The sequence below is a fragment of the Gossypium arboreum genome, chromosome 1 (genome assembly GCF_025698485.1).
Source record: "Gossypium arboreum isolate Shixiya-1 chromosome 1, ASM2569848v2, whole genome shotgun sequence".
NCBI classification, from domain to species: Eukaryota; Viridiplantae; Streptophyta; class Magnoliopsida; order Malvales; family Malvaceae; genus Gossypium; species Gossypium arboreum.
This window is the reverse complement of record NC_069070.1, coordinates 87647691-87670793: the sequence shown is the minus strand read 5'-3', so window position 1 is coordinate 87670793 and position 23103 is coordinate 87647691.

The following is a 23103-nucleotide window of genomic DNA, read 5'->3' as shown; positions in this document are numbered from 1 at the left end:
CCCTTTGCTGAGGATACATGATTTATTTGATCAGTTGCAGGAAGCTTCGATTTTCTCCAAAATAGATCTTCGTTCTAGGTATCATTAGCTGAGAGTTAAAGAGACTGATGTGTATAAGATAGCGTTTAGGACTCGATATGGTCATTATGAGTTCCTAGTGATGTCGTTTGGGATGACGAATGCACCAGCTGCCTTTATGGATCTGATGAACCGAGTGTTCCAGCCCTATCTGGATCAGTTCGTGATAGTATTTATAGATGATATCCTGGTGTATTCGAGAACTGAGGAAGAGCATGATGCGCACCTCCGTATTTTTCTATAAATTTTGAGGAAGAAGTAGTTATACGCTAAGTTCAGCAAATGTGAGTTCTGGCTGTGCGAGGTGACATTTTTGGGTCACGTGGTATCTTCCAGGGGGTGAGAGTTGATCTTCAAAAATCGAAGCTATTCTGGATTGGAAACCACCAAATACTGTATCTAAGATTCGAAGTTTTCTAGGTCTGGCTGGATATTACAGATGTTTTGTGGAGGGGTTTTCACTGATTACTACACCTTTGACCAAGTTACTGCGTAAAGGAGTACCATTTGATTGGACTGAGAGGCAGCAAGAAAGTTTTGAGAAACTGAAGAAGGTTCTGTCTAAGGCCCCTATTTTGATACAGCTAGAATCTAGGAAGGAATTTACTATTTTTAGCGATGCATCGCACGTTGGTTTAGGCTGTGTGTTGATGCAAGAGGGTAAGGTGGTTGCTTACGCGTCTCTTTAGTTTAAAACCCATGAAACGAATTACCCTACGTATGACTTGGAGTTAGCCGCGGTGGTATTTGCTCTAAAAATCTAGAGGCATTACTTGTATGGTAAGAAGTGTATCATTTACACTGATCATAAAAGCCATAAGTACCTTCTCACTCAGAAAGAGCTAAATCTTAGGCAGGGAAGGTGACTAGAGCTGCTTAAGGACTATGACTGCTCAATTGAATATCATCCTGGTAAGGCTAACGTGGTAGCTGATGCACTGAGCCGTAAGGCTGTGGTTGATTTAAGAGCGATTTTTGCTCGTCTTAGCTTGCTTAATGATGGTAGCTTGATGGCTGAGCTACAAGTTTAACTGATGTGGACTGAACAGATTAGGAGTAAGTAGTTGACGGATGGGTCACTGGTTCCTCGTTTTCGACAAGTTGAGAATGGGGAGACTTCAGATTTTGGACTGAATAGTGAAGGGATATTGTGTTTTCTTGGGAGATTCTGTGTACCGAGGGGTTCGGATCTGAGGTGGTCTATACTGCAAGAGGCACATGGTAGTCCATATGCTATGCATCCTGGTGGAAACAAGTTATACCGAGATCTTCATGAGCTGTATTGGTGGTCAGGACTTAACCGCGAAGTAACCAATTTTGTAAGTAAGTGTCTGGCATGCTAGCAAGTTAAGGCTAAGCATCAACTGCCTTCAGGCTTACTGCAGCCAGTTAAGATTCCACTCTGGAAGTGGGAGAGGATAACCATGGATTTTGTGAGTGGGCTGTCCATAACGTCTACTAAGAAGGATTCGGTATGGGTTATTGTAGATCGATTGACTAAATATACCCATTTTATACCGGTCCGTACTGATTATTGACTGCAAGTTGGCTAAGTTATATGTGGCTGAGATTGTGAGACTGCATGGGGTACCAATTTCTATTATATCGGACAAGGATCCTCGATTCACATCTCGATTTTGGAAAAAGTTACACGAGGCATTGGGTACAAGGTTGGACTTCAGTACTACGTTCCATCCTCAGGCAGACGGTCAGTCAGAGAGGGTGATTCAAATACTGGAGGACATGCTAAGAAGTTGTGTGATTAACTCGAGGTAGTTGGGAAGACTATTTGCTGTTAGCAAAGTTCGTATATAACAACAACTACTAGTCCAGCATCAAGATGGCACCATACGAAGCATTATATGGTCGTAGGTGTCATACTCCTACGTGTTAGATTGAGTTGGGTGAGCGGCGAGCTCTGGGGCCTGAATTTGTTTTTGATACTGAGGACAAGGTAAGGCTGATTCGAGATCGTTTAAAGATAGTGCCAGACAGACAGAAGTCGTATACAGACTTGAAACGTAAGGAGATTGAGTACTCTGTGGGGGATTATGTCTTTCTTAAAGTCTCACCATGGAAGAAGATTCTGAGGTTTGGATAGAAGGGCAAGCTAAGCCCTAGGTTCATTAGGCCTTATCGTATACTGAAGCGTGTAGGACCGGTCGCCTATCAACTTGAGGTGCCTCCAGAGTTGGACCAGATTCATAATGTATATCACGTCTCCATGTTGAGGCTTATCGCTTTGATCCCACACATATTGTACCAGTTGAGGAAATCGAGGTTAGGTTAGATCTGACCTTCGAGGAGGAGCTAGTGCAGATATTGGATCATGAGGTTAAGGTACTGAGGAAGAAATCTATTCCACTGGTTAAAGTGCTTTGGCGTAATCATAGCTCAGAGGAAGGCACGATGGGAACCTGAGGAGGCTATGCGGCAACAATACCCTCATCTTTTCCGATCAGGTAAATTTCGAGGTTGAAATTTCTTTAAGGGGGTAGAGTTGTAACGCCCCAAAAATTTAGAGTTTTTAATTTTGTATTATTTGACACAAATTTCATGTTTGCTTTTACTGGCTTAATGATTTGGGTGTTTGGGGGTATTTGAGAAACCTGGGTTCAGGTCTTAGCTTTTGCAAAATTTTTAGTGTTGCTCTTAAATGAATCTGGACATTGTCATATAGGCCTTATAAATAATAGTGCTTGTTTTAGGACGCAAAGGGAGTGTGTAGTCTAGTGGCAAGGTGGCGTGTAACTTCTGCTGAGGGACTTGAGTTTGAGTCCTGGGTTGTGCAATGGAGTAATTATTTTGCGGTTGAGCTGAGTAGGTAGTGGAGTTGGACGGGGGCTCTGAGGTTGAATTGGTCATGAGAGTTTGAATAGAGTTTGAATAGGTGTTTGAGGGATTTAGGGAGTGATAAGGGGAGAGATTTTAGGAGAGTGGAGGGGTGAGGTAGTTGTCTGCCGAAAGTGGAACTCTCTAGTGCCAAAATTTGTCATAGGCTAGTAAGTGTTGAATTTTTTTTGGGATTTCTATTCTTTTTATTTTTGCGAAAGAGTTCTTTTTGTTCCTTTGCACTTTCTAGTAGAGGCCGGATATTGCATGTCTTCCGGGTAACTTAGTTTTGTTTTTCGATTGTTGGTACCCTTTTGGATCATTTGGTTCTTTTTGAAACAGACTATTTTCCTTCCTTGTGAGTCTTTCTTCTTGACTGATTTCTCCTAACATTACTTTATCCCTCAACCTTTGTTTCTTCTCTGGTCGAACATCTTGTCTCTTCTCCCCCTCTATTTCTTTCCTCTCTTCACCATCCTGGCACGTGGATACATTGGCCGAATAGTGCCTGGTAAGATTCTGTATGTTCTTTCATTATCGGCTTTTCTCTTGGTGCTTCATTCTTAGTGCCCTTGTGTTTTAGAACTACTTGTGGAGTGAAGGGGTTCTCAAGGGATTGCTGTAGCATTCTAAACCTTCTGCTTTTCACTCGACTAAGGGTAACTTAGCCTTCACATATTTTGTGGTGAACTTGGAGTAAGATTGGGGTAAGGAAGTGTTGGCCGAATGTTCTATTTCCTGTATTTGATCTAGTATTTTCTATAAGACTGTTTTGATTCAAGTCGTGTGTGTATAGGAAATCATCAGTAATAGACTACTTTGGTAATGCAGATCCTTGGCAAGGAGTGGTTGATCACTAGCCTAAGGAAGGAGTGAACCCTGCTTGCTTAATCAAGGTAAGTGAATGGTATGATTGGAGCTTTAAGTGTGGATAAGAGGGTGTGAACCCTAGCGATTTAAGGACTAACGTTGGATCTTACTTGGATATAGGTTAGGGGCGCATGGAGATTGGTGGTCTTCTCTAAAAATTGTGTGTAATCACACCCCCTTCCAACTGTAAAACGACGTGCGATCGCTGTGAGATAAGCCGACCCTGTGAAACATGGTTATTAGACGGTAAAGGCCGCCATGAACGTTCTCATGGGTTTAGGCCGTTCTGGGTCACGATGGGCTGAAATAGGCCTTGTAGGCCTAATTGGCTTGTGGGCTGTGTAGTTCGCATGGTCAGGGTAATTTTGGGCTTGATGGGCCACACGGACATGTGGGCCTACTTGGGCTACAAAACGGGCCTCGGGCCAATTTACACTGTTAGGATCGTTAAGGTTACACAAGTCGTTCGAGGCAACTGCAAACCTTCTGATGGGTTAGTAAGAGTACCTAGTCCCAAAAGCAAGTTAAATGACCAAAATACCCCTATAGGGTAAAATGACTATTTTACCCCTCGAGGGTAAATGATTGATTTGTGCTATGATATAACTGTTATTTCTTAGCATGACATTCTGCATACACATATGATTTATGACATGAAATTCTGCATGGGGTTGGGATTCTGTTAAGGAGGAAGTATATCATTCTTGGTTGCTCGCCACATATCGTCTTGGCCGCTTTCTTTGCATTCTTATTCTTGGTGTTGCATTATTGGTGTGTTGGCTGGGTGGGTCGACTTTGTCCCCACATGGTGTGTTGGTGGTACGGAGTGGTGTGTTGGCTGGTTTGGGATGGGTTGCATTACTGTACTGTTTTTGTTACTGTATTGGGCTATAGCCCACTCTGTACTATTTCTGATTAGGGCTCAGGCCCAGAATGTTACTGTATGCTGTATATTGATTGACTGATAGGGGATTGCACACTGAGTTTTCATAAACTCACTCTTTCTCTTCGACTATGCAGGTAATCCCCAGCTTTGGACGATTCGGTGCTACTAGGGACTCGGAGGTGGCCACATGACTGCAATTAATTTACATTTGGTTTTATTTATTCTTAAAGTTTCGTTTCGGGTTTATGTTTTTTTAATAAGGCCATTTATGGGTTATAATTTTTAATGAAAAACCAGCTTAAAGCTCCCTCCCTATGTCGGTTTAGGTCGAAAATTAAAGAAGAAATGCCTAGAAAACTTTCAAATTCCAATTTGTTTTATTTTAATTTCAAGTAAATCGTAATTTTGTCATTGTATCATTTTATTTTATTATTTTATCTTCATATGCCGCCCACCTCATTAATTTAGGTATATTTATTACTTAAGTCCTTTCGTATTTATTAATCAAGCCATTTAATCACTTATTTATTATAATTAGCAAGTTTTACACCTTTTTCAATTTAGTCCATTTTAATTAATTAATTATCGAAATGTTAAAAATTTTTATCGAAACTTTAATACCACCTTAATGACACTCCGTAATAATATTTACAGCTAGAATATAGAAATGAGGTCCCGATACCTTACTTTCTAAAACCACTTGACCTAGGGTCTTACCACTCGAACTTAATAAATCATTATAAAACATAAATTACCAATTGAAAAACCTTCTTTTAAAACCATATTTGACTCATATTTAATATTTACGAACTTACTTGTCGAATTTGGTGGCCTTGAAACCACTGTTTTTGACACCACTGAACAAAACAGGTTGTTACAACTCTCCCCCATTAGGAAATTTCGTCCTCGAAATTGTTACTTGAAAATAGATTCGGATATTATAATCTTATTGATTCTTCTATTTCCCAGGTAGCTTCTTTAAAACCATGACGACACCAGAATACTTTTACTAATGGAACTCATTTATTTCGCAATTCTTTGACTTCCTGGGCTAAAATTCTCACTGGTTCCTTCGATTACGCAAATTTAACTGTAGCTCAATCTCACTATGAGGAATCACATGTGAAGGATCAGATCTGTACCATCTCAGCATCGATACGTGGAACACATTATGGATTTTTTTGAGTTCAGAGGGCAAAGCTAACCTATAAGTTGTAGGGCCCATTCTTTCAACAATTTCATACGGTTCAATAAATCTCAAACTCAACTTGCCCTTACTACCGAACCGTAATACTTTCTTCCATGAAGAGAATTTTAAGAATACCCGATCACCAACAGCAAATTCTATATCTTTTCTTTTCAGATCGCATACAATTTCTAATGATCAGATGCAGCTTTCAAACTATCCCGAATAATTCAAACTTTATCCTCAGTTTCTCAGATCAAATCAACTCCTACCATTGTGGATTCACTCAGCTCAGACCAATACAATGGTGTTTTACATTTTCTCTTGTAAAGAGCTTCAAACGTGCCATTTTTATACTGGATTAATAACTGTTATTATATACAAATTTAGCTACTGGTAGATACTTTTCCCAACTACCTTCAAATTTGAGTATACAACATCTCAACATATCTTCCAGAATCTAAATCACTCATTCTGATTGCTCGTCAGTCTGAGGATGGAAAGCTGTGCTGAAATTAAGCTTAGTGCTTAGAGCCTCCTGAAGTTTGCTCCAAAATCTCAATGTAAATCTCAGATCTTGATCTAAAATAATGGATGTTGGAACTCCTTGTAATGTCACAATCTCTATTATATATAGTTCCACTAATTTCTCAAGTGTAAAGTCTATTCTGTTGGAATAAAATGTGCTGATTTAGTCAATCTGTCAAGAATTACCTAGATCGAATCTTTCTTTCTGGGCATTACATGTAAGTCAGATACAAAATCCATTGTGACTCGCTCCCATTTCCATTCAGGAATCATAACAGGTTGTAATAAACCTATTAGTACTTGATGTTCTACTTTCAACTGTTGACATATCAAACATTTAGCTAGAAATTCACAAATTTCCCGTTTCATACTCGACCACCAATACATCTGTTTCAAATTGCAATACATCTTCATGCTACCTGGATGAATAGAGTATGAGCTATTGTGAACTTCAGAAAGTATATCATTTTTCAAATCTAAATTATTCGAAACACAAATTCTATCGCGATAACATAATGTACCACTATCATCAACACTGTACTCTGAACTCAAATTATTCTGAACTATCTACCATTTCAACACGAACTTTGGATCATCATCTTGAAATTCTCGAATTCGTTGTAGAAATAGGGGTTTTGTGCTACCCGGATGAATAAAGTACGTGCTACTGTGAGCTTCAGAAAGAATATCATTTTTCAAATCTAAATTATTTGAAACACAAATTCTATAACGATAACGCAATGTACCACTATCATCAACACTGTCCTCTCCTCTGAACTCAAATTATTCTGAACTATCTGTCATTTGAACATCAACTTCAGATCATCATCTTGCAATTCTCGAATTTGTTGTAGAAATAGGGGTTTCGTTCTCAACTCTGCTAAAATAGAGTTTTGATCAGCTGAAGAAAATCTTTAAGGGATAAATGAACGTTCAACGCTCGGAGTGCAAACAATGACAACTTTTGACTAAGTGCATCAGCAACACTTTAGCCTTTCCTCGAATGGTAATTGTAACACCCCTAACCCGTATCTGTCGCTGGACTAGGGTTAAATGCATTACCAGATTAATCAGAACATTTAACTTTCATTTCATAATCATCAAAGCATCAGAGATCAATCATTAAGATAGAGTCCCTTATATAGGTCATCGAAACCTTAAACATGCATCGAAAGGAGTCGGGACTAAATCGAATACATACAAAAATTTTCCAAAACTTAAATATTTTTCAAACAAGTACAGTTCACACGCCTGTGTAAACAGGCCATGTGCCTTACGTGGCATTAGACACACCCATGTGTCTAGGCCTTGTCAAAATAGGGCATACATATTGACTTACTCACACGGCCACAAGACACGTCCGTGTGCCATGACTGTGGCCGAGACTGACTTGGGCCACACGGCTAGCCACAAGCCCGTGTGCCTTGGCCGTGCTCGAGTCTGACTTACAAATGTAGGGTACCCTAGGGGGCGCACGGTCATGCAAGATAGTCGTATGTCAGACACGGCTGAGACACACACCTGTGTCCCTGCCCGTGTGGACAAAAATAAGCCATTTGAATAGCCTACTTGCCACCCCAATTGGGTAAAACCTACAAGCACCAAACCAAGCATATATGCATAACCATTTCAGTGAATATTTATACCAAACCATACATAATTCATGCTATAGCATTACCAATCATTTCAAAATCTCAATTCATCAATCAGTTTATGCCAAAACTTAAACTAAAATCATACCTAAACATATGATCAATACATCATTCAATCAAATGCTCAAAACTTACCAAAACTTCTCAACATTAACCATTTCTTTTGGCCAGCCAAAACATACCACAATTTCACATTAGCATTACATATCATATTCCATTATCAAACTATAAGTTAAAATACAAACTAGCCATATTGTAACACCCTGTACCCGAGACCGTTGCCGGAGTCGAACACGAGGTGCAAACAGACTTAATTCATTTATTTACACAGTCCATTTTAAAATTTCCAGACAAGCTGGCTAACTGCGTCACTGTCACCTTAAAAATCATATCTCAAGTTCCAAAACTCGAAAACCAGTTCTGTAAATTTTTCCTGAAACTAGACTCATATGTCCATCTACCAATTTTTTTCTAGAATTTTTGCTCAAGCCAATTAGTACAGTTTATTAGTTAAACTCTCCCCTGTTTCAGGGTTCAACTACTCTGACCTTCATGCATTATGACTTAGATATCTCCATGTACAGGGCTTCGATACTTATGCCGTTTGTTTCTAAAGAAACTAGACTCGAAAAGGAATCTATACATATATGGTATGACTTCTAATTATCTCTGGTTAATTTATAATGAATTTCCAAACTCAGAAAAGGGAATCCAGAATTCGCTCTGGACCTGTTTCACGAAAACTTAAACATCTCATAAAATACGGCTCATATGATCGTTTCGTTACTTTCATATGAAAATAGATTCATCAAGGTTCGATTACATAATTTATTCACAATTTAATTCTATTCCTACTATTTTTAGTGATTTTTCATATTCACATCACTGCTGCTGTCGGTATCTGTTTTTAAGGTAGACTTTACCTATTTCATAATTTCCATGATTCAACTAGCCCTTTAACATACATAGCACAAAAATATGATCGTGATTAACCATTCCAATGGCTAATCATTGCCAAGCATTTCCACACCTCTCAATAACCATATATATACAAAATGATTATAACGCTATGCTCAAAATATATAAGCCATTTTCGCATGGCTATCCAAATATATACAATACCAAAGTACTTGACTAACAACAAAAGGGCAGCCCTATACATGCCATTATCAGAGTTCAACTAAAAGAGTACCAAAAGGGCTTTGATAGTGTGGGCGACTTGACTTTGACACTCCGAGTCGATGGTGACGAACCAAAATCTATAAAATAGAGAATCAAAGAAACGGAATAAGCATTTAATGCTTAGTAAGTTTTGAGCAATGAAATTAGGCACAATCAAGTATAGCATTCATATGACTAAACGGATAATTTCATATACACATATTCTCAAAATCATACCTACTTACATTTTCAACCCTTATATTCATACATAAGGGATCAACTTAACCAAAGGCCTAAGCTTATTAATCGATCGGCGAATACTATTTAAAAGGAATCAACTATTCCAATGCATATACAAACATACCTCATCGTTGGGATTTTACGAGCGTATTAATTGAAATTATTACAGCAAGATTGCTCATTCCCAAACCAAGTACCTTCGGATTTAGCGGATATAGCTACTCGCTCAAATGCCTTGGGACTTAGCCGGTTATAGTAACTTCGCACAAATGCCTTGATTTAGCCCGGATATAGTAACTTCGCACAAATGCCTTGAGGCTTAGCCGGAATTAGTCACTAGCACAAATGCCTTTGGGGCTTAGCCCGGAATTAGTCACTAGCACAAATGCCTTCGGGACTTAGCCGGTTAACATCCGAATATTCATGCACATATCAATAAATCATGACACATCTATATTTCATTTTCATAACTAGAATTCAAACACAAGTCACTTATCAAGCATTATCATTTTCGCTCAATAGCTACATACAAAGAGCATGATTTTGATTTGCTTATAACATGATCTAATCGAATCATAATCTAAGTTCCATTGCTCAAAACTTACCTCGGATGTTGTCGAAGCGATTTCAACGGACTATTCGATCACCTTTTCCTTTCCTTTATCGGATATTGTTCCCTTTGTTCTTGAGCTTAATTTAACAAATAAATTGATTTAATCATTTTGAACATCAAAGAGAAACTCAAGGTACTTAGCCCATGTATATTAGGCATTAGAGTCATATGTGTATGAAATCATGAATCAAATTTAACATATTAGCCAATATTCTCCTTTAGCCGATTTTCTAAGTCAAGATAAAGCCATCAATATGCTTACCTATAGCCGAACGCACAACATCAATCTATGTATTCATTCATGTGGCGAATATGCATGTCTATGTTGAGGCGGTTGTATACTTAATACATTCTACAAATATGGTCACTTGTATTGACTAATTACCATTACATTTCAAGTTCAAAGCTCGGCTAAAACACATATATACACTAGTACTCAAATACTAACATTTGCACTTCACCTTAATAGCTAGCTTAGCAACCCTTAATTTAACATATAATTGTTCATAACACAATTAAAGCATCCTCTCCATTCCATCAATTCAAAACACATACATTACTCAATAATATTCAAAGTCACATTCGGCCTTAGTACACAACTTGCTAGCCGATTTTTCTCCATCTAGCAACTAATGCACATATGTGCTCATTTGTTAGACTCTACTTCATCTAACATGAACAACAACTATATTTCTCTTCTACTTCCTACCATGGCCGAATGCTTCATGAAGTTGCTAAGACCTACCTTTTTCAAATTCTCACACACACTCACATCCAATCCTTTTTTGTTGAGCACTCAAACTCTATCATCTTCATACCTCATCAACACAACATCAAACACCAACCAAGAAGGACAACATCCATGGCCGAGTATCATCTCCATCACATAGCAAAGATTTAAACCATAGGCAAGGTAGAATTCAAGCTAACAACTAAAAATATGCATGAATTTCATGGAATAACATCAAACATACCTCAACCTAGTTACAAGCATGGCCGAACCTCTTCAACCTTTCTTCCTTTCTTTCCTTTGATTTTTCGGTCAAGAAGAGCAAAATGAGAACTTTTTTTTCTCTTTTTTTTTTCATCACCCATGCTCCTTATTTTATTATTCCTAACATAAAACACTAACATAAAATGTTTATAATACCTTTTAACCCATAGCATGGCTAGCCACTAGTTCAAATTTTGGGTAATTTGACATGCAAACCCATCATCTTTATAACATGCATTAATAGGCCACTTACATTTGCCTAGCACATTTCTAAATTTTCTCACATAAGTCCTATTAACTAAATTCACATGCAATCGACTAAATCGAAGCTTAAAACTTTCACACATTCATATTCACATATTCTAGACAATAAATATCACATTCAAATACTTCGGTGACTCGGTTTAGCGGTCCCGAAACCACTTCCCGACTAGGGTCAATTTAGGGCTATCACACATATCACATGGCTAAATATATACATCACAAAACATAATCCCACAACTTCTAGCCTATACATGCCATACTTCAATATATACATTTTCAAAAATACCCAAATAAGGTTCGATAGTGTGGTGACGATCCTCAACGATCCCCGAGCTCACAGTAGCTTCGATAACTATAAAACAATGCAAACACACACGAGTAAGCTTTCAAAAGCTTAGTAAGCCATATACAATTAAACTTATCATTTAAAGCATATAAACATCATCAAATTACTTATACTTTGGAGCCAAATACCAACACAAACCTCATATTCATATACTTGGATCATAGATCATCATTTGCACATATACTTACCTTTCATTTTCAAATATAGTACACAATTCAAACGTACCTGAATCGGATATATATTCACTTATTCATTCATTTTCTCGGAATGCCCGTTGAACCGTTTGGAAACGTAAGGATACAGGGATAGCTCAGAGAACATATACAATGCCAACAACCCAGACGTGGTCTTACATGTAATCAATCATCGATGCCACTGTCCCAGACAGGGTCTTACACGAAATCAGATATGATGCCGATGTCCCAGACATGGTCTTATACATAAAACAGAAGTCGATGCCAATGTCCTAGACGTGGTCTTACATGAAATCACATAACGAAATCCTATGTCATGACATATGTATCCTAACTATTCCCAAGGTTCTTACGGGGCTTTTCAGACGTCAGAACTTTATCGATACTTTCTCGAATAGCACATATTAAGCTTGAATATTCATTCCTCAAAAATTCAATATCATATGAACAATAATAATTCAATTCAAACACGTTTATTATATATTGACTTACCTCGTATAGATTCGGATGGATGGAATCAGTTACTCGACAACTTTCGACTTTCCCCGATCTAATTTTGCTTTCTTTAATTCTTGATCTATATCAATTCAAATTTAACTTATTCAATCACACATTCGTTCAAAACAATCCATATACACACAATTAAGGCATTTCGCAAACTAGCCCTCACATTGTTACATTTTTACACTTTAGTCCTTAATTCACAAAATCACAAAATACACATAATTTGCTTGTACACAAGCTTAGCCGAATTTTCATAGCTCTCATACAAGTCTATACATTTGATTTATTTCACATTTTAGTCTCTCAAAATAACATTTTTACAATTTAGCCCAAATTACTCAATTTCATCAAAAATCCAATGACAAAACATGTAAACCCAACATCAAACTTTCATTTATCAACAACTAACTTCACAAAACTCATAATTTCATCAATGTCACATTTCAAAATCATGATCAATATCAGAAATTGAGGCATGGGTTTGATAGTATACGAAGCAACCATTACAAAAACGTAGAAATTATCAAAAACTGAAACAAAAACATACCTAAATCAAAGTTTAATATTGTCGAACCCTAGCAAGCCTTTTTCTTTTCTTTCCTTTTTGTGTTTCGGTCATGGATGAATAAATGACCATAATTTCCTAACTTTATTTTAGTTATAATTCATTTAATAATTGTTTTACCATTTTACCCTTTCATTAAAACATAAATAAACCATTATAATAAGGCCATATATGTCCACTCATGCTTTTAATGGTCAAATATCATAAGAAGGACCTCTCATTTACAAAGCCAAATCAAATAAGCACTTTTAACATGTAGCAAGCAACTTTTATATTTTTTGCGATTAGGTCATTTTATCAAATTGAGCACACAAACAATCGAATTTTCAGACGAAACTTTCAGATATGCTAATTCAGACATCATAAGCATGGAAAATAATATTTAACTATTTTTATGACTCGGATATGTGGTCCCAAAACTACTGTTTCGACTAGGGTCAAAATTGGACTGTTACAATAACCAATAACCAGATTGTAATCTTTGAGTAATTCTAACCACTGCCTCTGTCTTAAATTCAATTCTTTCTAAGTCAACAAATACTTTAAACTTTTGTGATCTGTAAACACGTGACATTTCTCACTGTATAAATAATGTCTCCAAATCTTCAAAGTGAATACAATCACAGCCACCTCGAGATCATGTGTAGGATAATTCTTCTCATGCGACTTTAATTGTTGAGAAGCATAGGCTACTACTTTTTCTGACTATATCAGTACACAACCCAAACCTTTGAGAGATGAATCACAATAAACAACATACGCTACTCCAGATTCAGGCTGAGTTAAGACTGGGCTTCCGTCAACATTTTCTTCAGCTGATCAAAACTCTGTTTGGCACTTATCAGGCCAAACAAACTCAACATTTTTTTGTAATAATCTGGTCATTGGCAAAGCAATAATCAAAAATTTTTTAACAAAGCATTGGTAGTAACCTACTAAACCTAGAAAACTTCGTACTTTTGAGACATTTTTTAGAGTTTTCTAATTTATCATAGTAGAAAATTTACTCGGATCAATTCGAATCCCATCAGCTGATACTATGTGACCCAAAAATCTAACCTTACGAAGCCAGAATTCACATTTACTAAATTTTGTGTACAACTGCTTTTCTCTCAAAGTTTGTAATACGATCCTCAAATGTTGTGCATGCTCGGATTCTATCTTGGGATAGAGTAATATATCGTCAACAAACACAACAACGAATCTATCCACATGAGGTTGAAAAATCCGATTCATTAATTCTATAAAAGCAGTGGGGGCATTAATTAAACCAAATGGCATTATTAGAAACTCGTAATGATTGTATCGAGTTCTGAAAGCAGTCTTTGACACATCACAGTCTTGAACCTTCAATTGAGAATACCCGGATCTGAGATCTATCTTCGAGAACACTATGGCACATTTCAATTGATCAAACAAATCGTTGATATGTGGCAAAGGGTATTTTTATTGTGACTCTGTTCAACTATCTATAGTTTATACACAATTTTAAAGAATCGTATTTCTTTTTCACAAACAAAACAGGTGCACCCTAGGGAGACATGCTGTAACACCCCGAACCCGTGACCGTCGCCGGTGTCGGACACGAGGGGTTAACGGGCCAAATCCTCTCAAAGTACCAACCAATTTGGCATTTCCAGACAGGCTGGAAAACTGCGTCACTGTCGCCTTAAAAATCATATCTCGAGTTCCAAAACTCAGAAACTGATTCCGTAAATTTTCCCTGAATTTAGACTCATATATACATCCATGGATTTATTTCTAGAATTTTTGGTCGGGCAAATTGGTACAGTTTATTAGTTAAAGTCACCCATGTTACAGGGGTCGACTACACTGACCTTCGCGCGTTACAACTTGAATATCTCTCTGTACAGGGCTTTAATACTGGTGCCTATTGTTTCTAATGAAACTAGACTCAAAATGGAATCTGCACATATAAGGAATGACTTCTAATTCTTTCTGGATAATTTATAGTAAATTTTCAAAGTCGCGACAGGGGACCCAGAAACCGTTCTGGCCCTGTCTCACGAGAACTTTAATATCTCTCAGTATACTGCTCATATGGTCGTTTCGTTTCATCCATATAAAAATAGATTCATCAAGGTTCAATTTCATAATTTATTCACTATTTAATTCTACTTCTACTATTTTTAGTGATTTTTCAATCTCATCTCACTGCTGTTGTCCGCAACAGTTACTGCAGTAGACTATGCCAATTTCATGAATCTTTCCTTGGCCTTAATCATCCATCATACATGACACAAATTATGGCCACCTTATCAAAATTAAAGTTTCTAAGACTCGTGGCTATAGTTTCTAGCATCCCACTCGACGACCACATAGGCCATTTTCACATGGCTTAAAGTTTACAACCCGAGATTCAACAAAACAAAATAGCCTATACATGCCAAATGTTCTCCTAGTTCAACTACGAAGACAATACCAAAAGATTTCCAGCCGGTGTGATGACTTCAACGACGGTTCCGATCACACAAACAATACGAGTCCGAGAGACCTAAAATGGGTGACAAGAAAACACCGAGTGAGTTTATAACTCAGTAAGTCATAAGCATTCATCAATCCATTGATAAAGTTACCACAACATGAAACAATAAACGAGGCTAGGTACTCATCCATATCGAATCTATACCATAATTCCTCGGACCTTTCGGTTCAATCTCATACATCCACATTTCATATTCTACACAACAAGATATTTGAGGCATTTTCACACACTAACTCATTTCCACCACAATCATACAATTTCAATCATCACATAGATTTAAAGCTTACCGAGCTCAACCCCGAGCATGAACATATTGCCTATTCGTCACGAGCTCAAGGTACTTACCCGATCCACTGTCCGGGATTAGCTCGATAATGTCGCACACTCAGTGCCAATTGTAATGCAAGAGCATATAGTGAATCCGCACACTTAGTGCTATATGTATTCAACTCGCACACTTAGTGCTATATAATCAAACTCGCACACTTAGTGCTGTACAATTTTAAACCCGCACACTTAGTGCCAATCTTGTCACCGTGTCCATTTATACCCGCACACTTAGTGCCGAGACCAATACCTTATGTATTTTGCTGCCTTTATACATTCAACAATGGCATCATTCCATACACATACATTTCCATTTACACATCAACTCATTTAAACACATTTGCATATATATTATGATCATTTAAATCAACACCAAATATACGCTTAATGACTTACTTTGTGTTGGGTAAAATGGTTCCAACTCGGCTATTCGGTGTTCTTTCCTTTGCTTTTGCTTGATTCTCCCCCTCTAGCTTCTTGAGCTAATCAATAAATTAACTAGTTTAACCGTCTTGCCAAATATTTATACATATATACATGACATCAACAATACTATCATCATTAATTCATCAATTCACAAAGTTTTATTTCACGAACATTTGACCATTTTTACCCCATATGGCCGAATGCTACATTCATTACCCAACTAGCCATTCAACAATTTTCAGCCTCATTACCACCCTTTTTATGTCTAATCGTCTAAATGAGATCATAAACATGCCTAACTATAGCCGAATGTGCAACATTAATCTAGCATTTCCATTGCATTTAACACTTAACATTTACCCCATCTAGGCCAAATTTTGCTAGCACACAAGCCTTTGGCGAATGTCCTTGACCTCTAGTCACCCAAAATTTCTTTGTTCTTTAAAATTCATCCAAGACTACATTCGCACTTCCAACTAATAATTTAGGTGCTCTCAAGCTCATTCACAAGTACTATTATATATCACATTAAGCATTAAATCATTTTGCAACATTTTTTTATAGCATGGCGAATACTCATGCACATACACACATAACAACAAGAACTCAATGGAACAAAATCTCCTTTTGTTAAACATTCAAACTCACTCATCTCCATGCTTTCATCACAACAACATCAAAACACTAATTAGGAAAAACAACATTCTTGGCGAAATTTAACTCACCTAACAACTTAGTTTCGATCCAAGATTCAAGGAAAAATTTGAACCAATCCTCCAAACTATGCATGCATTTTCAAGAGTGGCATAAAACATACCTTCTTGTATCAAAACACCTTAGTCTAGTAAGCTCCCATGGCTGATTTTCTCAAGCTTCCCCCTTTCTTCTTAGTACATTCGGCCATGCAAAGAAAAATGAGAGAATGGACACTTTTTTTCTTCTTCTCAAGTCATGGCAATTGTAACAAAATGAGAAAGGATGAACAACAAAATTTTTCTCCTTTCTTTTCCTCAACTCACGGCAACAAGGGGGCATCCACACTCTTTTTTTCATCATTTTCCTTTTTTTTCATTTCTTTATTTTCCTTCCATAATGCACTAGGCCAACATGTCTAGGACATGTTTTCTTTGCCCATCATCATGTCATGGCGGCCACTAACCTTAGGAAATGGGTTATTTGACATGAAACTCCACCTTTGTGTTAACATGCACTAATAAGCCATTTAAAATTAGCCTATCATATTTCACCATGTTTCACATTGATCCCTATTTAATAATTTCTCATAAAATTGGTAAAATTAGAGAATGAAACTTCCACATATGCATGCACACACATAGTAAGCATAGAATATAACAATTAATTATTTTTATGACTCGGTTTAGTGGTCCCGAAACCACTTTCCGACTAGGGTCAATTTAGGGCTGTCACACATGCTCGGTCGAATAAACCCTCGATCTAATAACTCTTGCAATTGTGGTTTCAATTCTTTTAGTTCAGTTAGTGCCATACGGTACGATGATATTGATATCAGTGTAGTTCTAGGAACCAAATCAATCACAAACTCAACTTCATGATCAAGAGGTAAACCTGACAACTCTTCAGGAAATACATCAACGAACTCACTAACAACTAGTAACTGATCTAGCTTTGATTCTGGATCTTGGGTATCAAGGATATATGCTAGAAATGTTTCACTACCTTTTCGTATCAGTCTTTTAGCAAAAAAAAAAAGCCGAAATAATTCTAACAAAATCTTTCATATCCTCAGACTCAATTGAAATCATCTTTCTTGTTTGACATTTCAAATCGATTCGTTTCTGTCTGCAGTTTACCATAGCATCACGTAAAGATAACCAATCCATGCCCAGGATAACATCAAATTCTAGAAAGGGTCACAACATCAAATCAGCAGGGAATTCACAGCCCTTAACTTTTAGTGGACAATTACGACAAACTAAATTAACTATCACACTCTGACCTAGTGAATTAGTAGCTTGAATATAATATTCTGTAGATTCAATAGGTAACCTCTTTTCCGTTACTAATGCAGTGCATATATAAGAATGAATTGACCCAAGGTTAATCAATACATACACATTAACATCAAAGAGATAAAATATACTAGCAATTACATCTGGAGTAGTAGCTTCCTCTCTAGCTCGAATGGCATAAGTGCGAGTAGGTGTTTTAGCCTCGACTGAACGATAGTATCTTTTATTCCCAAATGAGTAGTCCCGATGGCACTATTTTGGCCCGAATGTCTACATTTCTGAGGAGTAAACATTTTCTTTTCTTTCTGATCTTCATCCTCTTTTGGAAATTTAGGAAAATTACAAATAAAATGATCAGTTGATCCACATCTATAACAGGCTTCTGTTTTACTTCTACCCTCGCCAAGGTTATATTTTTCACAATATCTACATTTACTCTTCGGAGTATTTTGTACACTACCTACACTATTAGCTGGTCTAGTAGATACTCTGAAATAATGTTGAATTGTCTTGTTTTTATTCGAATGTTCAGACACTGAGGTAGCTCGGCTAAAATCATCTTTAGTCTTTTTCGTCGGTAATGCCGAAAATGACTTGGAAGAACCTCTCTTGTGAAATTCTCGATTCCACCTATCTCGTTGTATCTTACGGCTGTACACTTCTTCCATTTTTTGTGCACAATCGAATAAGACAAAAAATTCTCGTATTTCATTACCTACAATCATCATTCGAATTTCATCAGTCAGACCATCTTCAAACTAGATACACATTTCTTCTTCAGTAGGCACAATTTCTCGAGCATATTTAATGAGATATACAAATTCTCTCTCATAGTCAGCTAACGATCTATTTCCCTGATGTAACTCAAGAAATTCTATCATTTTCTTGTCTAAATACCTTTTTTTGACATATTTCTTTTTAAACTCAGTCTGAAAAATTTTCCAGGAAATTTTCTCCTTCGGTACCACAGCTACTATCGTCGACTACCAACTATACGCTTCCTTATTTAATAACGAAATAACACATCTAAGAAAATAATCAGGAGAGCAAGCCATTTCTTCGAAAACCCATAATATATTCTGAAGCCAATCCTCAGCTTTGACCAGATCATCCTCTAATCTGCCCTGAAATTCTTTAGCACCACACTTTCTAAGTTTCTCAACCGAAGTACGTTTATTAGGTTCACTCACTGAAGGAGGTGGAGGTGCAACCAAAAGTACAACAGGTGGTATGATAAGGGGTGGAGGTTGTTGAGTTGGATTTTTTTCTTGCATAAACTCGCTAAACCACTGGTTCATATACCCAAAGAACATATTTTTAAATTCATGTTCTTGAGTCAAGGAATCGGGACATTACTACTTGTTCCATGCTCAAAAGTTGGTACTATAATGTTAACCTCATCATTGACAGCACAATCAGGTTCGTTTGACATCTTTACAATCTATAAGAAAACGAAGGTTAGATCGGATCATACACATCACACTATCACAGATTCATATGGCATGTAATTCTAGACATTTCACACGCTACGTTCAGTTAGAAAATCGACTTAGTTGTGACTCTGATACCACTAAATGTAACACCCCTAACCTGTATTCATCGTCAGAACAAGGTTATGGAGCATTACTAGAATTTACAGATCAAATAAATAGACATTTCATATAATATAACATTCATGGCAGAAACCAATTAAAATCAAATATATTATCCGTTATACGAGCCATCGGGGCATAAAACACGAGTTAGAAATAAGTCGGGACTAAACTAGATACTCAAAGAATTTTTTTTAGAAAATATATAAAATTTTCAAAGTTGCAAGGGTTACACAGCTGTGTGACTCAAACGGTCAGGAGACATGCCCGTGTCTCAGGCCGTGTGGGTATTCAAAATAAGGACACACAGCCGTGTCCAGCCCGTGTCCATACCCGTGTAACTCTTTGATTTGGGTTACACGACCAAGTCACACACCCGTGTGAGCATAATGACCTGTATTCTTAAAAAGATACAAAGGACACACGGCCGTGCCACTTGGCTGTATGTCATACACAGTTGAGACACACGCTTGTGTCTCTACCCATGTGGATGAAAATAGGCCATTTTTTAAGCCACATTTCTCACTCAAATTGATACCAACCTAGCCTCAACAATTTACACATCAACAAGCCATAACAAGACATTAAACACAAGCTAAAATCAAGTCTTAAACATGTATTATCACCACATACAACCAATATGCCCTTAGATAACTCAAACGACAACTTAATAAAAAAACCTCCACCAAATATCCAAACTTACCTTATTAATTTACCTAACCAAGTTACCAAAGTTCACTATAATTCAAATACATACATACATATATCACTTATAATTACATTACAATTATACCTTAATCTCTTACCAATATGTAGGTTGATAATATAAACAAAATATTTTTCATAATATTTACATAAGTTAAACTTTGACCAAGACCATACAAAAGCCTATACATGCCATATAAACCGTATTTAACATTTCAAAAACTACCGAGATAAGCTGGATAGTGTGACCATACAAAAGCCTATACATGCCATATAAACCGTATTTAACATTTCAAAAACTACCGAGATAAGCTGGATAGTGTGACTTGGGTGCTAATCCGATCGCCCAACCTTCCAAAAAATCTAAAAAGACATTAAACAATACAAATAAGCTTAGTGAAGCTTAGTAAGTTCGACGGGTTAAACAAAAATCTTACCAAACTAACTTTAATAATTTAGGTATTAAAAATCATCCATGACAATTCCCTGTCATTTACAACTTCAATCAAGAAATACATCCGTATTCAAATCAATACAAAATAAATAACATATCTTTCAATTTTTTATAAATAAATCACCTTACTGAGATTTCTCCATTCGAAGAACAACTTACAGATAAGAGTAAATTGTTAGCAGAAGTTATAAGAGCTGGTTCTCCCGAATAAGTCAACAGAAGCTCGTATGAGCTGAACAGAAGCTCATAAGAGCTGAACAGAAGCTCGTAAGAGCTGATCCATTCAGTTATACCAAACAGAAAATAAAACATGAGAATTTGCAACAAATACTGAACCTCAGTTTACTTGGTAATAATGTCGATATCTCCTTCCAATACCATCATATACTAAACCACAAATGTACTCAAATCCCATGTTTAATTCAAAACGAATATTCATTTCAATATTATAATTCCAACAATAAATTATTTCTAGCAATAAAAATATATACATAATACCAATAGTTAATTAATACAAATGTTAAATTTTAACCGTACGAACTTACCTAGACTAATTTATAGTAATTGCAGAAGTTCAAGGACTATTAAGCTATTTTTCCTTTTTCATGAGTAGCTACGAGATCTTGATCTAGAATATAAAAGTTACTCATTTATTAGCATATATTTTATTTCCAATTAATACCCTTTTATTTTAAGAATTTATGCAATTACCCAAAACTTTTACATTTTTTTTGCAATTTAATCCCTTAATTTATAATCTATCAAATTAACTTATTTTCTCAATCAATCATCTATCCAAATATTTTAGGCCCTCATACATCCCCTAATAAACCCAAAATTTACTATCAAACCCTAATTTTTAACATTTTCACAATTTAATCCTAAAATCAATATTTATCAATGACAACTTCCAAAATTTTTAATAAAATTAAAAATGAAGGTACAATTTAGTTGGACCTAATTGTAACAATTTCAAAAACATAAAAATTACAAGAAACTAGTAAGAATTGAACTCACATGAAGCAAAAATATGAAAAACCAGCTTAAAGCTCCCTCCCTATGTCTGTTTAGGCTGAAAATTGAAGAAGAAATGCCTAGAAAACTTTCCAATTCCAAATTGTTTTATTTTAATTTAAAGTAAATTATAATTTTGCCATTCTATCACTTTATTTTTTTAGTTTTTCTTCATATGCCACCCCACCTCATTAATTTAGGTATATTTATTACTTAAGTCCTTCTTTATTTATTAATCAAGCTATTTAATCACTTATTTATAATAATTAGCAAGTTTTATACCTTTTTCAATTTAGTCCTTTTAATTAATTAACTATCAAAACGTTAAAATATTTCAACGAAACTTTAATACCACCTTAATGACACTCCATAAATATTTATAAAAGTATTTATGACTTGGTTTATAGAAACAACATCCTGATACCTCACTTTCTAAAACCACTTGATGTATGGTCTTACCACACAAACCTAATAAATCATTATAAAACATAAATTACCAATTCAAAAACTTTTTTTAAAACCACATTTAACTCATAAATATTAAATAATAATATTAACGAACTTACTCATCGAATTTGGTGGCCTCGAAATCACTGTTTTCGACACCATAAAAAAATCGGGCTGCTACAAATTTACCTCTTGGTCTCACTAGATTAAATCGAACTAATTGAATTATTACATAATAGGTTGTCCTTTTGGTCTCACCTATGTAAATAGTTCCTTAGAGTTGTTAATTCCAAGTTTTCAATAAATTCAATTTATTCTAAATTTTACAATCTAGTCCTTAAACATAAAATTCACCATTTCACATTTCAATTAATCAACTACCCAAGAAATTAGTTCATACCAATTGCAAAATTAAGACACCAAATCAATTTATGTTAAAATAAAACATGAAAGTAATCAAAATTAAAGACAGTTTAGAATTGGTAGTGTATTTATTGAATTCTTTGAATTAAAGAAGGAGAAATATTTCAATTCCTTAAATATCGAAAGCCTAATGATAATAATATGCAATTAGATAAAGTAAAAGTGGAAAACTTAAAGAAAACCTTCACAATAATTTTAAAGTACAGAGTGGTCGCTGTACCTTTCTAAGAAATGTAACATTGATGTAGAAAATTAAAATAGAAATCTAATGGTTAACCTAAAAAGGTTTTTCTCCTATAAAAAGA